Below are 14020 nucleotides of genomic sequence, written 5' to 3'. Positions count from 1 at the left end.
CTCTTGTCACCGATTTACGGAAGCACTACAAATACGAATGGCATAGTTAACTTCCATGACATTAGAGTTTTTACCAGTTTTCTCGAAACTAATCACTATTGAGTATGAGGAGTTCATCAGCTCGATTGACATCATTCATCGGTTTTTTCACCCTTGTCGTACTTTAGACAAAAGAATTTCAGGGAGCTCAGGCTATCATCTCAATATTCTTTCCGAGGAGGCTTTTACGTCAACGTTCTCCAGAAACAGCTGTCCAGAGTGTCAGTTTACCTTCTTCAGGTCTAACGATGTCATTTTGTCCCTTGTTGTTCCTTTCTCGTGTTCCATCCGCTCGTTCGATGGGGAGGAGAATAGCCAGCGACTGCGAGCCTCATTAATAAGAGCGAACAGCATTTCTGAACAACACGACAGGTACTTGTGGATTTTATTTGTTGCTGGTGTGCTATTAAAAGGGTTACATAAATATGCCACGACAGGCGCTACCTTTAGAAATTGAAGTGAACTGTTAAATTTTAAATATGTTGTCTGCAGTTCTTCGGAACATGATACAACGTTCTTGTTGTAAGACGGGAATATAAGGCATACGCTAAGGTAAAGTATTTTCTGAGAAACCAAACTGTACTGTACCTCACCGACAATGAGAAAGGAGATAATTTTTCACAAAATACAGTATCTATCCCTTTACGAAGAGTAACGTTTGTTATACACCACGCAGACTGTTGTTACTAAGCTTGTTTAGTTCATGTAGCTATACATCCTGTTTTTTTTTTTTTTACACTGTAAGTCACAGAGTTACTTTGTTTCATCTTACTGGTGGTTTTCGCGTGTCTAACCAATGCTAGCTGTTCCTCTGTGTTACATATTACTGTTACGTTATAAGTGGATAATTTCACACCCTGTAATTGTAACTTATAATCATTCCATGTTTGTATTTAGTGGTGTTAATGTTGAAGTTTATTTTATACCCACTTATAAATGACTTATAGTTCTACATTACTGTTTGTGTTTAATAGCTGATTTAATTTCACTGTTAATTCTATATTAAGTGGACATAGTGGTAATTACAAAATGTTCAAATGTGTGAGAAATCTTATGGGATTTAACTGCTATGCTCATCAGTCCCTAAGCTTACACACTACTTAAACTAAATTATCCTAAGGACAAACACACACACCCATGCCCGAAGGAGGAGTCGAACCTCCGCCGGGACCAGCCGGGTAATTAAATTTGGTAGTTATGTGTGCTATCATATGCAGGGTGTTTTCGTTATGGCGTACGAAAATGTAACACGACATAGGGAATACCCCACTGAACAATTTGAGGTAGGGTACCTGGGGTCGGAGAAGCCAGCTTAAGGTACTATGGAAGTATACTTGTCTACCGCTTTGTCTAGCATTATTGTGTTCTAGTTTATTTACAATTAAAGTGTGTACAAGTTTACACGTTCTGCCGTACTGTTTATTTACATGTACATTCTTTATTACCTAGAAGGAAACAAGGAATTGCCAGAATTGTAACTGCCTGTGATGTGATTCGAAACTCACCAGGCATATTGTTCAAGGTGCGTCAGATTCTTATTCGTTGATGTCATGCTTGCATTAAGGTTGACGGCCTTCTGTTTCAGCACATTTTGTAAGATACAGTACAAATGGTACTTTCATATTGTCACTCATGATATTTACAGTTAACTCTAACTAAGGTAAATAAAGAAGTACACAGTAGTGATTTTAATCCTATTATCTCCTTAAGCTGGTTTCTTCGATCCCAATTTCCCTGCCTCAAATTGTTCAGTGGAGCAACCTCAATTTTTTGTTAAGTTTTTGTACGCTCTTATGGAAACACCCTATATATGATTATGTCCTACACTGAATGGTCAGAAATAGCCTGAAAAGCCTGTAAGGGTGTCGCAGGGTAGGATCTGCTGAGAAATAATTGTTAAGAACAAAATTAGATACGTTGTGACGTTTTAAATGGCGTTACAGTTAGTCAATCAGGCCAGATACGATTAGTGTCTACGTTCTCATTGAGTAGATGATGGCGCGTGAGACAGCTCAGCCTCTCGCTCGTATTCTTTGCTTACTATCTCCCCGCGTCCAATTTTTGTACTGCTCTCTTCTTCGGTTTTAGGAAACAAAACGAAGAACGCGTTTGGTGAGACTGTCTCTGGGGACTGCTTGAACTTCGGGCGCAGTGACCTGATTGGCTGACTCAGCACTGATTAACTCGGAAACGGCCCAGCTTACCGGATATTTTTCTCACCAACCACTTCTCAGAACAACCTACCCTACAACACCATTACAAGCTTCTTTTCAGACTGTTTCTGACCACCCCGTATACTTTTCGATGGTACTTTGTCTACAATGCGTTCGCCTTGACACACATATTTTTTAGTGTATCCCCAAAACTGGCTAAGTTTCACAGAAGCTCTAAATTTAGTGCAGACGTCAATGTGAGATGCTTTTAATAGTTTCCACAATGAAATATTGTCTCAAAATATGGTAGAAAACCCAAAGAGATTCTGGTCGTATGTAAAGTACACCAATGGCTGAAAACAGTCAATAACGCCACTGCGCGATAGCGATGGAAATGTTACCGATGATGGTGCCACTAAAGCGTAGTTACTAAATACAGTTTTCCGTAATTCCTTCACGAGAGAAGACGAAGTAAATATTCCAGAATTCTAAACCAGAACAGCTGTTAGCATAAGTGACATAAGGGTAGATATCTTAGGTGTTGCGAAACAAATCACTTAAGAAAGGCAAGTCTTTCGGTCCAGATGGTATACGAATCAGGTTCCTTTCAGAGTATGCAGACACAATACCACCTTTCTTAGCAATCATATACAACCGCTCACTTGACGAAAGGTCTGTTCCTCTGGACTGGAAAGTAGCGCAGGTCACACAAATGTTCAAGAAGGGAAATAGGAGTAACCCATTGAATTACAGAACCACATCACTGACCTCAATTTGCAGTAGGATTTTGTAGCATATACTATACTCTAACATTATGAATCACCTTGAAGAAAATGACTTATTGATACATAACCAACACGGATTCAGAAAATATCGTTCTTGTGCATGAATTAATGAGTGCTGTCGACAAGGGAACTCAGATCAATTCCATATTCCTAGATTTCCAGGACGCTTTTGATACAGTTCCTCACAAGGGACTATTAATCAAATTGTGTACATGTGGAGTATCGTCTCAGTTCTGTGACTGGATTCGTGATTTCATCTCAGAGAGGTCACAGTTCGTAGTGATAGACATAAATCATCTAGTAGAACAGAAGTGATATCTGGCGTTACGCAAGTTAGTGTCATGGCTCTCTACTGTTCCTGATTTACAGAAATGAACTAGGTGATAATCTGAGCAGCCCCCTTAGTTTGTTTGCAGATGAGGCTGTAATTTACCGTCTAGTAGGATCATCAGACCATCAATTACAATTAGAAAATGATGTAGAGAGATTTTCTGTATGATGAGAAAAGTGGCAATTAGCACTAAACAAAGAAAGGTGCGAGGTCATCCACATGGATAATAAAAGAAATCCGATAAATTTTGGGTGTACGATAAATCGCACAAACCTAAGGGCTGTCAATTCGATTAAATACCTAGGAATTACAATTACGAGCAACTTAAATTGGAAAGACCACATAGGTAATATTGTGGGGAAGGCGAAACAAAGACTGCACTTTGTTGACAGAACACTTAGAAGAGGCGACAAACCCACTAAAGAGACAGCCTACATTACACTTGTCCTTCCTCTGCTGGAATATTGCTGCGCGGTGTGGGATCCTTACCAGGTAGGATTGCCGGAGAACATCGAAAAAGTGCAAAGAAGGGCAGCTCGTTTTGTGTTATCGCGCAATAGGCGTGAGAGTGTGATTGATATGATACGCGAGGTGGGATGGCATTCACTGAAACAAAGGCGGTTTTCTTTGCGGCGAGATCTATTTACGAAATTTCAATCACCAACTTTCTCTTCCAAATGCATAAATATTTTGTTGACACCCACCTATGTAGGGAGAAATGCTCATCATAATAAAATACGTGAAATCAGGGCCCGAACGGAAAGATTTAGTTGCTCCTTTTTCCCACGCGCCATTCGAGAGTGAAATGGTAGAGAAGTAGTATGAAAATGGTTCGATAAACCCTCTGCCAGGCACTTAAGTGTGAATTTCAGAGTAACGATGTGGATGTAGATGTATCTCGATACTGACAGGCAGCAATCCGGTTAGTTGATATTTTAAGTTTTCGATCTTTTTATTTCAGGTCATTGCTATCTATAAGTGAACGATGGTGCAGACACTAAACGCAGGGTCTGTGTGACGAGGGACTATCTGTTCTTTCCTTTTGATAGATGACGTCACTTGGTCGTCGATTTCCCCTAAACGCCATGCTGCTACTTGAGGTCTGCTTTTTGTGTGTTACATGACGATAAACAGTGAGGATTGACCATTAACTATGCGGTTATTACTCCTGTTGATCGGTAGGGAATGGTTTGTTGATTTACCATATATTCATGGAATGTTTTCATTTACATTATTTTGACATTTTTAGACTAAGTTATTATCTCAGAACTTTAATATTTGGTCAGTTTACTGTTTATATGAAATGAAGATACTGCTTATTTCCGCTTTATGAATGTATATCATCCCTTGTAAATTAAACGACTTCACTTAGGAGGTATTGTTTTCTTTGTTATAAGTTCATTGGGTAATTTTCTTATATGTTTTCACTGTTCTGTTCTTTCCGTAACAAGGACCTGTCACTTGATAATGAATCAATGTTAAAAGCAGATCGTGGCTTAAAGTGATAGAGGAGGATTCTAAACCTGAGGAATCATCTTCCATATGAAGAACAGAACAGCCGAGCGCAAAATGGACACTTTTCTTTTAAGTTTAATTTTCTGGAGTCAGCTGAATGCCATTGTCTGCCCGGAGATGGAACGTCTAGTATGTGAAGGGTGAATATAAACGGTTGTGTAAGAAGCTTAGAAATGCTACACATTTAAATTTTTAGTGGAGCAGGTATTTGTAACATTTGTACAGCCTCTTCACACAAACATTTATCTTCATCGCGTGCTCCGAATGCCGTTTTTACCAAGAAAATAAATGCCAAAATGCAACAAACCTCGTTTATCACTTTTTTGTGATTAAATCAGTAACAAAGGTATAGAATCTTTATGATGCGTATCAGAATGTCTGGCAGTTTTTCTTTGATTGTTAGAGGAAACAAACAACTTCCGATGTACATATTCTGTTGCTGGACGGACCAAAGGCCGAACAAAGTATTATATGAGCAGCATCTTTCGGTAAACTGCTAAGGGAATACCATTATCACACTGGTGAAGTGCCTAATCTTCTTCAATAGACTTTATCTGAAATTTGTTCCATATTTTGAAGAAAATGAAAGGACAAAGAAGTAATCTCCCAATAGCTAACAGCAGTTTAAGAAATTCGAGAGTGATTACAACAAATGAGTTTACTAGATGATCATTCAAATGTCATACACTGAGATGCTTAAAACGTACTCATGTGCGATGAGCAAACTGCATTTGACGATATGATAACTCATTCGTGGAAATAAGACTGAACGTTCATATGAGGATGATGATAGGTACGATTATAATAATAAATTACAAGTAATATAAGGTGTGCATCTCATTTTGATTTTTGTATATTATCGATATGTCTATCAGAGAGAGAGAAAGCAAGTTGTGTTACTGTTAAGCAGTCTTTGGTCTTGTTGTGGCACAATGTTTGCCTCTGCACAGTCTGATACATTCTTAGTTGAAGTGTACTAGATGATGGACCTGTTCAGTAGTGCTGTAGTGACCTGTGATTGTATCTGTTATGTATGATGTATTTGTTATGTATGATATGTATATTGAAAGGTGAAAAGAATATAAATTTTGAGTCATGTTTTTTTTTTAATTTTTTATTTTATTTTTTTCAAGAGAGGACGTTTGGGGTAAGACTGCAGCACTCCGCAGACAGCTTATCGGAATGATAATTGTCAGCTAGTTAACTTTTTCGTTTGCTCAGAGCTAGGTGAGAGATTAACTCACTTCCCTGAGTCATGCATTAACATTTCACCTGAGCACGCTGTTTGGCTTTTATAGAAATTTCCTGTTACAACTGAACCCTTTTTAAATCATGTTCACATTGTTAAGCACAGTATTGTTCAGACCAATGTTACGTATGAATACATACTTAGCTCTAAAATTATTGTCTTGGACTATCATTTCAAAGGAATAGTTACTCTCTCCATCCTACTATTTAAAGAAGGTTTATCATTACGTATTACTACATTGCACCGTGTGGTATGCAAACAGTTTGAATATTGTTTGGAAATTTTTATTTAAAAAAAGAAATCTAGCTTAACCGCTGCCTGCTTGCTCTTTGAAGTTGTGCTTTCGAGAAACCTGCAGCAGTGTTCTGAAGACTAGAGGTAAGTGGAAATTTTGATTAGGGATAGATAATCCTTTTATTTCAGCTACGCATTTCATATAAAGCCAAGGTTTTTCACTAGTTTAAGTTGGATAACAGTTTGGGGATACAAAGTTTTGGTAATACGTGGCTTTTATGGAGAGGGAGTATGTTTGGACTAAATTTCAAATAGAAACACGTAGTGGGGAACTTAGATAGTAGCAGGGAGAGTTTAATGTTCCGTTGACGAGGAGGTAACTGGAGACGGGGTACAACATCACGTTGAGAAAGGAAACTGCCTGCTCTCTTATTAAAAGAACTAATTCCAACATTCGCCTTAAGAAATGTAGGGAAATCATTGAAATCCTAAATTTGGGTGGTTTGTCGAGGTTTTGAATCATTAACCTGCAGAATGCGAGTACAGTGTCCTACCACCACTCAGTAATAGTAGTAGTAGTAAGACAATAAGGAAAAGCAAACATTTTTTTACGGAAATTTGAGTAGATGAGATCACAATAGCTTCGTTTCTTAGAATATATTGTTTAGGTGGATCGACTAAATATTTTAAAATCCTACAACTGAAATTTTCGTAAATAAAGGGCAGAGAATCAATTATTGTGTGTCACAATACCATCAAATAAGACATTGGTATTTGGGACTTCTTCAATTAGATCTCGTACTGAGGCAACAGACGACAAATTATGATCTTCGTATTTTAACCTAGAATATATAGTGGAACTTTCTTTTTCTAAAGAAGTAGATAAAAGAAATGTGTTCTCCAGTATCAAGAACACCAGATCCTATAACCCTGAACCTTACACACTGGAAAAGGAATGAAATTAAGTTACCTCAAAGTATTGCACGGCTACCCGTGCTTCCCTCTCCCGTCGCAGACCGTGTGTGACAGAGTTCATGCAAATCTTGAAATTTTCCCGGCGTAAAAAGTATTCTTTGTAGTTTCGGAAAAGCAGCCGGATGACATAGACTTTTTGCCACGACATTTCGGCTGACAGCCATTCGGCCATCTTCAGGTGAGTGTTTTGCACAGGGGATTGCTAATTCACGTCACTAGTTTCATATCAAAATTAGGCGTGGAGACGCTTGCGCCAAGGCAGCTGCTACATTAGCGATCTCTGTCGAGTTTTTCACGCCCACTTGGAGGATTTCTCCATGTATGGCGCGCAGGCGCTTGCGTAATCGCGATACTACATGTACATTCTCTGTCGGAATACTGGCTCGCGGGGTTAATATTCAGATAAATGAATAAAGTCAACTGTTCGAAAGTTATTTAAGAAGTCACAATCCTCACTCCTTCTCCAGTTAAAAGCGACCATCACGATTAATAAGATCTTTCGTCAAACGTATTTTCATCGATTCCTTAGTAATTGAATCCCAGTGTAGCTGTAGCCGCCGAGCCGAGAGGACGCGTACCAGAGCAGAAGCAGCAGAACTTGTCTGATAAACAGTAAATTAATTTAGAACTTGTTTTTTTTCCAGAAGCTCCTAGAAGAAGTGAACTATATGTGTGTATTTTACTGTGTAGATCAGTGGTTAGAAAATTAAAAGCAGTTTTTGTTTTTGCGTGAGTCTTGCGAATATCCTTGTCAAGGGCGGCTTCCTAGTGCAAATTTTCCCGTCGCTAGAAACTCCGTCTAAGTTTTAATTTTGTGCTAGGTGACAGCATACAGTTTCGATCAGTCAATTCGAATTTGAATATTTTTCTCGTGCAGTAACTTTTGGATAAACAGGATTTCTAATAACAGGTATATGTAAATACATCAACATCATTAGAGAAATTTATTTCTGTTTAATAGCTTTCGGTCTCAGCGTACAGTGAGAAATCTGCACAGCAACTCTACTCTCCTTTGGTATATTTTGTATACATTTCAAACTCAGTAGCGCCATTTGAGACCTTATATCTATTTTATACACAGTACGATGTAGTTAGGGACTGTGCTTGCTGTGAGCGGATACAAAGAGAGTTGGCTGCTGTTCGTAAACAGCTGGAAGCTGCGTTCGCTACCGTCGACAAGCTTCTAGCTAATGCTCAAAGTTGCGGTGACGTCGGGGCGCCAGTGACGAGACCTGCGACATCTTTGGTGCCACTGGAATCCCCTGGTGACCCAGACGTCGCTGCGGCTTCTGATACGCAACATATGACCTGTCCATCCTCACTCCAGAGTAGGTGGCAGACAGTGGTGGATTCGCGTGTCACTGGGCGGAAGGCGAAAGAGGGAGCAGACCGTGGGGCTGGCTCCCTACGTCTTAGCAACAGGTACAAGGTACTAGCCAGTGTTGATGATAACTCTGAGCCAGCACAGGATGCTTCTGCTGTTGGGCCAGCGGTCGATTTTCCTGCCCACTCCGGACAAGTACAGAGGGTGGGTATGCTAGTCATTGGGAGCTCCAATGTTAGGCGGGTGATAAAGCCTCTCAGGGAGATAGCAGGCAAGGCGGGAAAGAATTCCAGTGTGCATTCGGTATGTTTGTCGGAAGGTCTCATCCGTGATGTGGAGGAGGCCCTGCCGCCGGCTATCGAGTGCACTGGGTACAAACGGCTGCATGTAGTGGCACATGTCGGCACGAATAACGCCTGCCGCTTGGGTTCTGAGGCCATTCTCGGCTCCTTTCGGCGGCTAGCTGATTTGGTGGAGGCAACTAGCATCGATCATGGGGTGCAGGCTAGGCTGTCTATTTGTATCATCGTACCAGGGTTGATCGCGGTCATCTGGTTTGGAGCGGAGTGGAAGGTTTAAACGAGAGGCTCAGACGGCTCTGCGACGGTATCGGATGCAAATTTCTCGACCACCGCTGCCGGGTGCGGAATTATGGGGTTCCCCTTAATAGGTCAGGGGTACACTAGAAGCAGGACCTGGCTACTAGGGTAGCGGAGTACGTGTGCCTTGCACATGGGGCCTTTTTAGGTTAGAGAACCTCAACCTTGAGAGCAAAAACGACTTGCCTGTTAAATCAGCCACAGTGACATCAGAGAATCTTGACCCTCGTAGATCAGAGATAGAAAAGATTACTATGATTGTAGTAAACTGCAGGAGCATCCAAGGAAAGGTTCCAGAATTAGTATCGCTTACTGGATGTTATGATGCACTGATAGTATTGGGAATTGAAAGCTGGTTGAAATCAGACGTCAATGGCAACTAAATCCTAAGTTCAGACTGTAATGTGTATCGTAAGTATAGATTAGTTGCCAATGGTGGAGGCGTGTTCATTGCAGTAAAAGATTCGATAAAATCTAGCGAGGTTATCATGGCTTCAAAATGTGAATTAATCTGGGTGAACCTGAGTATCAAAGAACGGTAAAAAATGGTGATCGGATGCTTTTATAGACCACCTGGGTCAGAATCTGTAGTTGTAGACCGCTTCAGAGAGAACCTGTAGATTATAATTAGTAATATTCCTGATCATGCCGTTGTGATAGAGGGTGACTCAACTTGCCAGTTATAGGTTGGGAGAGTTACGCCATCAAATCTGGTGCCAGGGACATGGATGTCTTGTGTGAAAATTACCTTGAGCAGACAGTTAGAGAACCTACTCGTGAGGGTAACTCTTAGACCTCTGGCAACAAACAGACCTGAACTTAATGAACCAGTTAATGTAGAGGAAGTATCAGTGCTCATAAGGCTGCGACAGCATCTATGACGACGGGTCCTACAAGGAATGTTAAGAAACGTAGGAAGATAAATTTGCTTAGCCAGGGTGACTGTATAATATGCCTTTGAATTTTTCCCGTTTGTTCTCCACATCTTCGTCCTCATCATCGCATATTTGATGCTGACAGCTGAGATATTCTGAAATTTGTATAACGTCACAAGTATCTTCTGAGTAAGGTTATAAGGCATGGGAAAGATCCACCATGGTTTAATACCCGTGTTAGAGAAGCGCTGCGGAAACAAAGAGAACTTCATCTCAGATTCAAGGGAAGTAAAAACCCAGTTGACAAACAAAAGCTGAACGAAGCGAAAATGAGCGTAAGGAGAGCAATGGGAGAAGCGTTCATTGATTTTGAAATTAAGACATTGTCAACTGACCTGAGTAAAAACCCTAAGAGATGTTAGTCGTATGTAAAATCAGTTGTTGTTGTTGTGGTCTTCAGCCCTGAGACTGGTTTGATGCAGCTCTCCATGCTACTCTATCCTGTTCGAGCTGCTCCATCTCCCAGTACGTACTGCAGCCTACATCATTCTGAATCTGGCTAGTGTATTCATCTCTTGCTCTCCCTCTACAATTTTTACCCTCCACACTGCCCTCCAATACTAAACTGGTGATCTCTTGATGCCTCATAACATGTCCTACCAACCAATCCCTTCTTCTAGTGAAATTCTGCCACAAACTCCTCTTCTCCTCGGTTCTATTCAATACCTCCTCATTAGTTATGTGATATACCCATCTAATCTTCAGCATTTTTCTGTAGCACCATATTTCAAAAGCTTCTATTCTCTTCTTGTCCAAACTACTTATCGTCCATGGTTCACTTCCATACATGGCTACACTCCACACAAATGCTTTCAGAAACGACTTCCTGACACTTAAATCATTACTCAATGTTAACAAATTTCTTTTCTTCAGAAACGCTTTCCTTGCCATTGCCAGTCTACATTTTATATCCTCTCTACTTCGACCATCATCCGTTATTTTGCTCCCGAAATAGCAAAACTCCTTTACTACTTTAAGTGTCTCATTTCCTAATCTAATTCCCTCAGCATCACCCGAGTTAACTCGACTACATTCCATTATCCTCGTTTTGCTTTTGTTGATGTTCATCTTATATCCTCCTTTCACGACACTGTCCATTCCGTTCAACTGCTCTTCCAAGTCCTTTACTGTCTCTGACAGAATTACAATGTCATCGGCGAAACTTAAAGTTTTAATTTCTTCCCATGGAAATTAGTAAGTGGGTCAAAATCATCTATTCATTCTCTCAGCGACCACACTGGCATCGAAACAGAAGATAACAGAGAAAAGGCCGAAATACTGAATTCGGTATTCCGAAGTTGTTTCACGGCGGAAGGTTGTAACACTGTCCCTCCTTTCAATCGTCGTACGAATGTCGAAATGAGATAACTGATCGCGAAACTGAAAAACAGCTACAACCGTTTAGTAGTGGAATGGCGTCACGACAGGATGAGATACCTATAAGAATCTATGAAGATTATGCGAAAGAACTTGCTCTCCTTGTGGCAGTAATTTAGCATTGATCGCTTGAGCAACGAAAGGTACCTAAGGACTGGAAAAAAGCGCAGATCATTCCTTTTTTTAAGAAAGGCCCTAAGACAGATCCACACAGTTCTAGACTTATATCGTACACGTCAATCTGTTGTAGAATTATGGAACATTTTTTATGCTCAAGAATTATGACGTTTTTGGAAAATGAATATCTCTTCTATAAAAATCATACTGGATTTCGCAAACAGAGATCCTGCGAAACTCAGCTCGCTCTGTTCCGCCATGGCATCCACAGCGCAGTGGACAATGGCGTTCAGGTTGATGCCGTGTTCCTTGATTTCAGTAAAGCATATGACACGGTCCCACATCGCCGTTTAATGATAAAAAATACGAGCTTACGGAGTATCAGAGCACACTTACGATTGGATTCAAGACTTACTAAGCCCTAAGCTGAATTCCGTCTGTGCAATAATTTGAGTCTTCCGACAGATGCAGCAACGCGGTTTACGTTCGTTTAACTGCTGATTCCCTTGCCGGTGCTTTCCGCCCTTCCTACCTCTACAGTCAAATGTCCAGAAGCCCAATATGCAACATATGTAGCTTTCTGGCCGCGTACACTGCTTCCTTACATGCTCCTCCCAACCGCATCTATAACACTAGACTTCAGAACCAAACACTTGGTGGTCCACACTCTGCTTTGTGGCCATACCCACCTCCTCTATGTGTTACGATCCTAATAGCTGTACACATATTAGCAACGTACAAGGTTACTTCATATGAGCATCCATGTGCTTCCGCAGCGTCCCCAGCATCCTTAACGATAACTGTTACGTCCTCGATTGCCTTGCACGAGGAGAGATTAATCAATGCTGTCTCAATCCAGACTTACTCATCCGTGACTCTGGCTGTGGCTGATCGTGACTCTCTTTAACTCACGATTAACTCAGAAATTTCTCTGCTTCATGCTATCAAACTGCTCTGTTAACGCTTACACATGCTGAATTAAAGCAGCAACTGCATCCGAGGTAGTAGCACTTGTTTCCACAATTTTGCGTACTTTACTTCCACCTTAATTCTGCTGATTAAAAAACAAAAGAACCATCTCTCATTTAACCCTACAAAAATCTCGAACTAATCCCTCTGGCGAATCATCACCCATCTACACTTTGCAGAACTACAAGACGGATGACCAGTACGCCTAAATGCAGAACCAACAGCTGCCACATCTCTGGCACACGGCAACTCGCACCCAAACAAATTGCAAGGTGAACACCTCACTGGCAGTAAATCTTCACGTCCACCATTACTTCTAGACAAAGATAAGTCCACGAATCAACAAAAGTTACCGTGAACATCGTGTTCCCTAGCTTGCACAACTAGCTCTGACAACGAGAGCAAGCATCAAAAATAATATAAATAAAAGTTAGACTCACAGCACTACATTGTGCTGAGCTGGTACCACCCAACCGACACCAAGTGCCACTGCCTCACTCACCACTCACCAAAACCAACTCTCTCACCAGGACGTAGTGTGGCTGTAAGACAAATCCACACAGTTATAGATGTATATCGTTGACGTCAATCTGCTGTAAAATTATGGAATACGTTTTATGCTCAAGAATTATGAAGTTTTTTGAAAATGAATATCTCCTCTATAAAATTCAACATAGATTCCGCGAACAGAGATCCTGCGAAACAGATCGCTCCGTTCTTCAATGAGATCCACAGTAAAGTGGACAACGGCACTCAGGTTGATGTCGTGTTGCTTGATTTGACACCGTCCCGCGTTGAAGTTTAATGAAAAAAGTACGAGCTTACGGAGTATCGGAGCAGACCTGCGATTGGATTCAAGACTTCCTTGCAGACAGAGCTCTTAACGTAACTAAACCGACAGATGTAAAGGTAATATCCAGACTACCAGAGGAAAGTGTGATAGGACCGTTGGTTGCTGTTTACAACATAAATAAATGAACTAGTAGAAAGCGTCGGATGCTCTTTAAGGCTATTCGCAGATGATGCAGTTGTCTACACCAAAGTAGCATCGCCAGAAGATAGTAAGAATTTGTAGAACGACTTGCAGAGAATTGATGAATGGTGCAGGTTCTGACAGTTGACCCTGAACTTAAATAAATGTAACATATTGCGCATACATAGAGAAAGAAATCCACTACTGTACGGCTACACTATTGATGATGAACAGCTGGAGACAGCGTCTGTCGTAAAATATCTGGGCGTAACTATCCAGAGCGACCGTAAGTGAAATGAGCACATAAAACAGATAGTGGGAAAACAAGTAGCAGACTCAGATTCATCGGAAGAATCGCAAGGAAATGTAGCTCATCCACGAAGGAAGTGGCTTTTAAGGCACTTGTCCTCCCGATTCTTGAGTATTCTTCATCTATCTGGTACCC

Source organism: Schistocerca nitens, chromosome 5, assembly GCF_023898315.1.
Source record: "Schistocerca nitens isolate TAMUIC-IGC-003100 chromosome 5, iqSchNite1.1, whole genome shotgun sequence".
Classification (NCBI taxonomy): Eukaryota; Metazoa; Arthropoda; class Insecta; order Orthoptera; family Acrididae; genus Schistocerca; species Schistocerca nitens.
Note: the sequence above shows the minus strand (reverse complement) of the source record.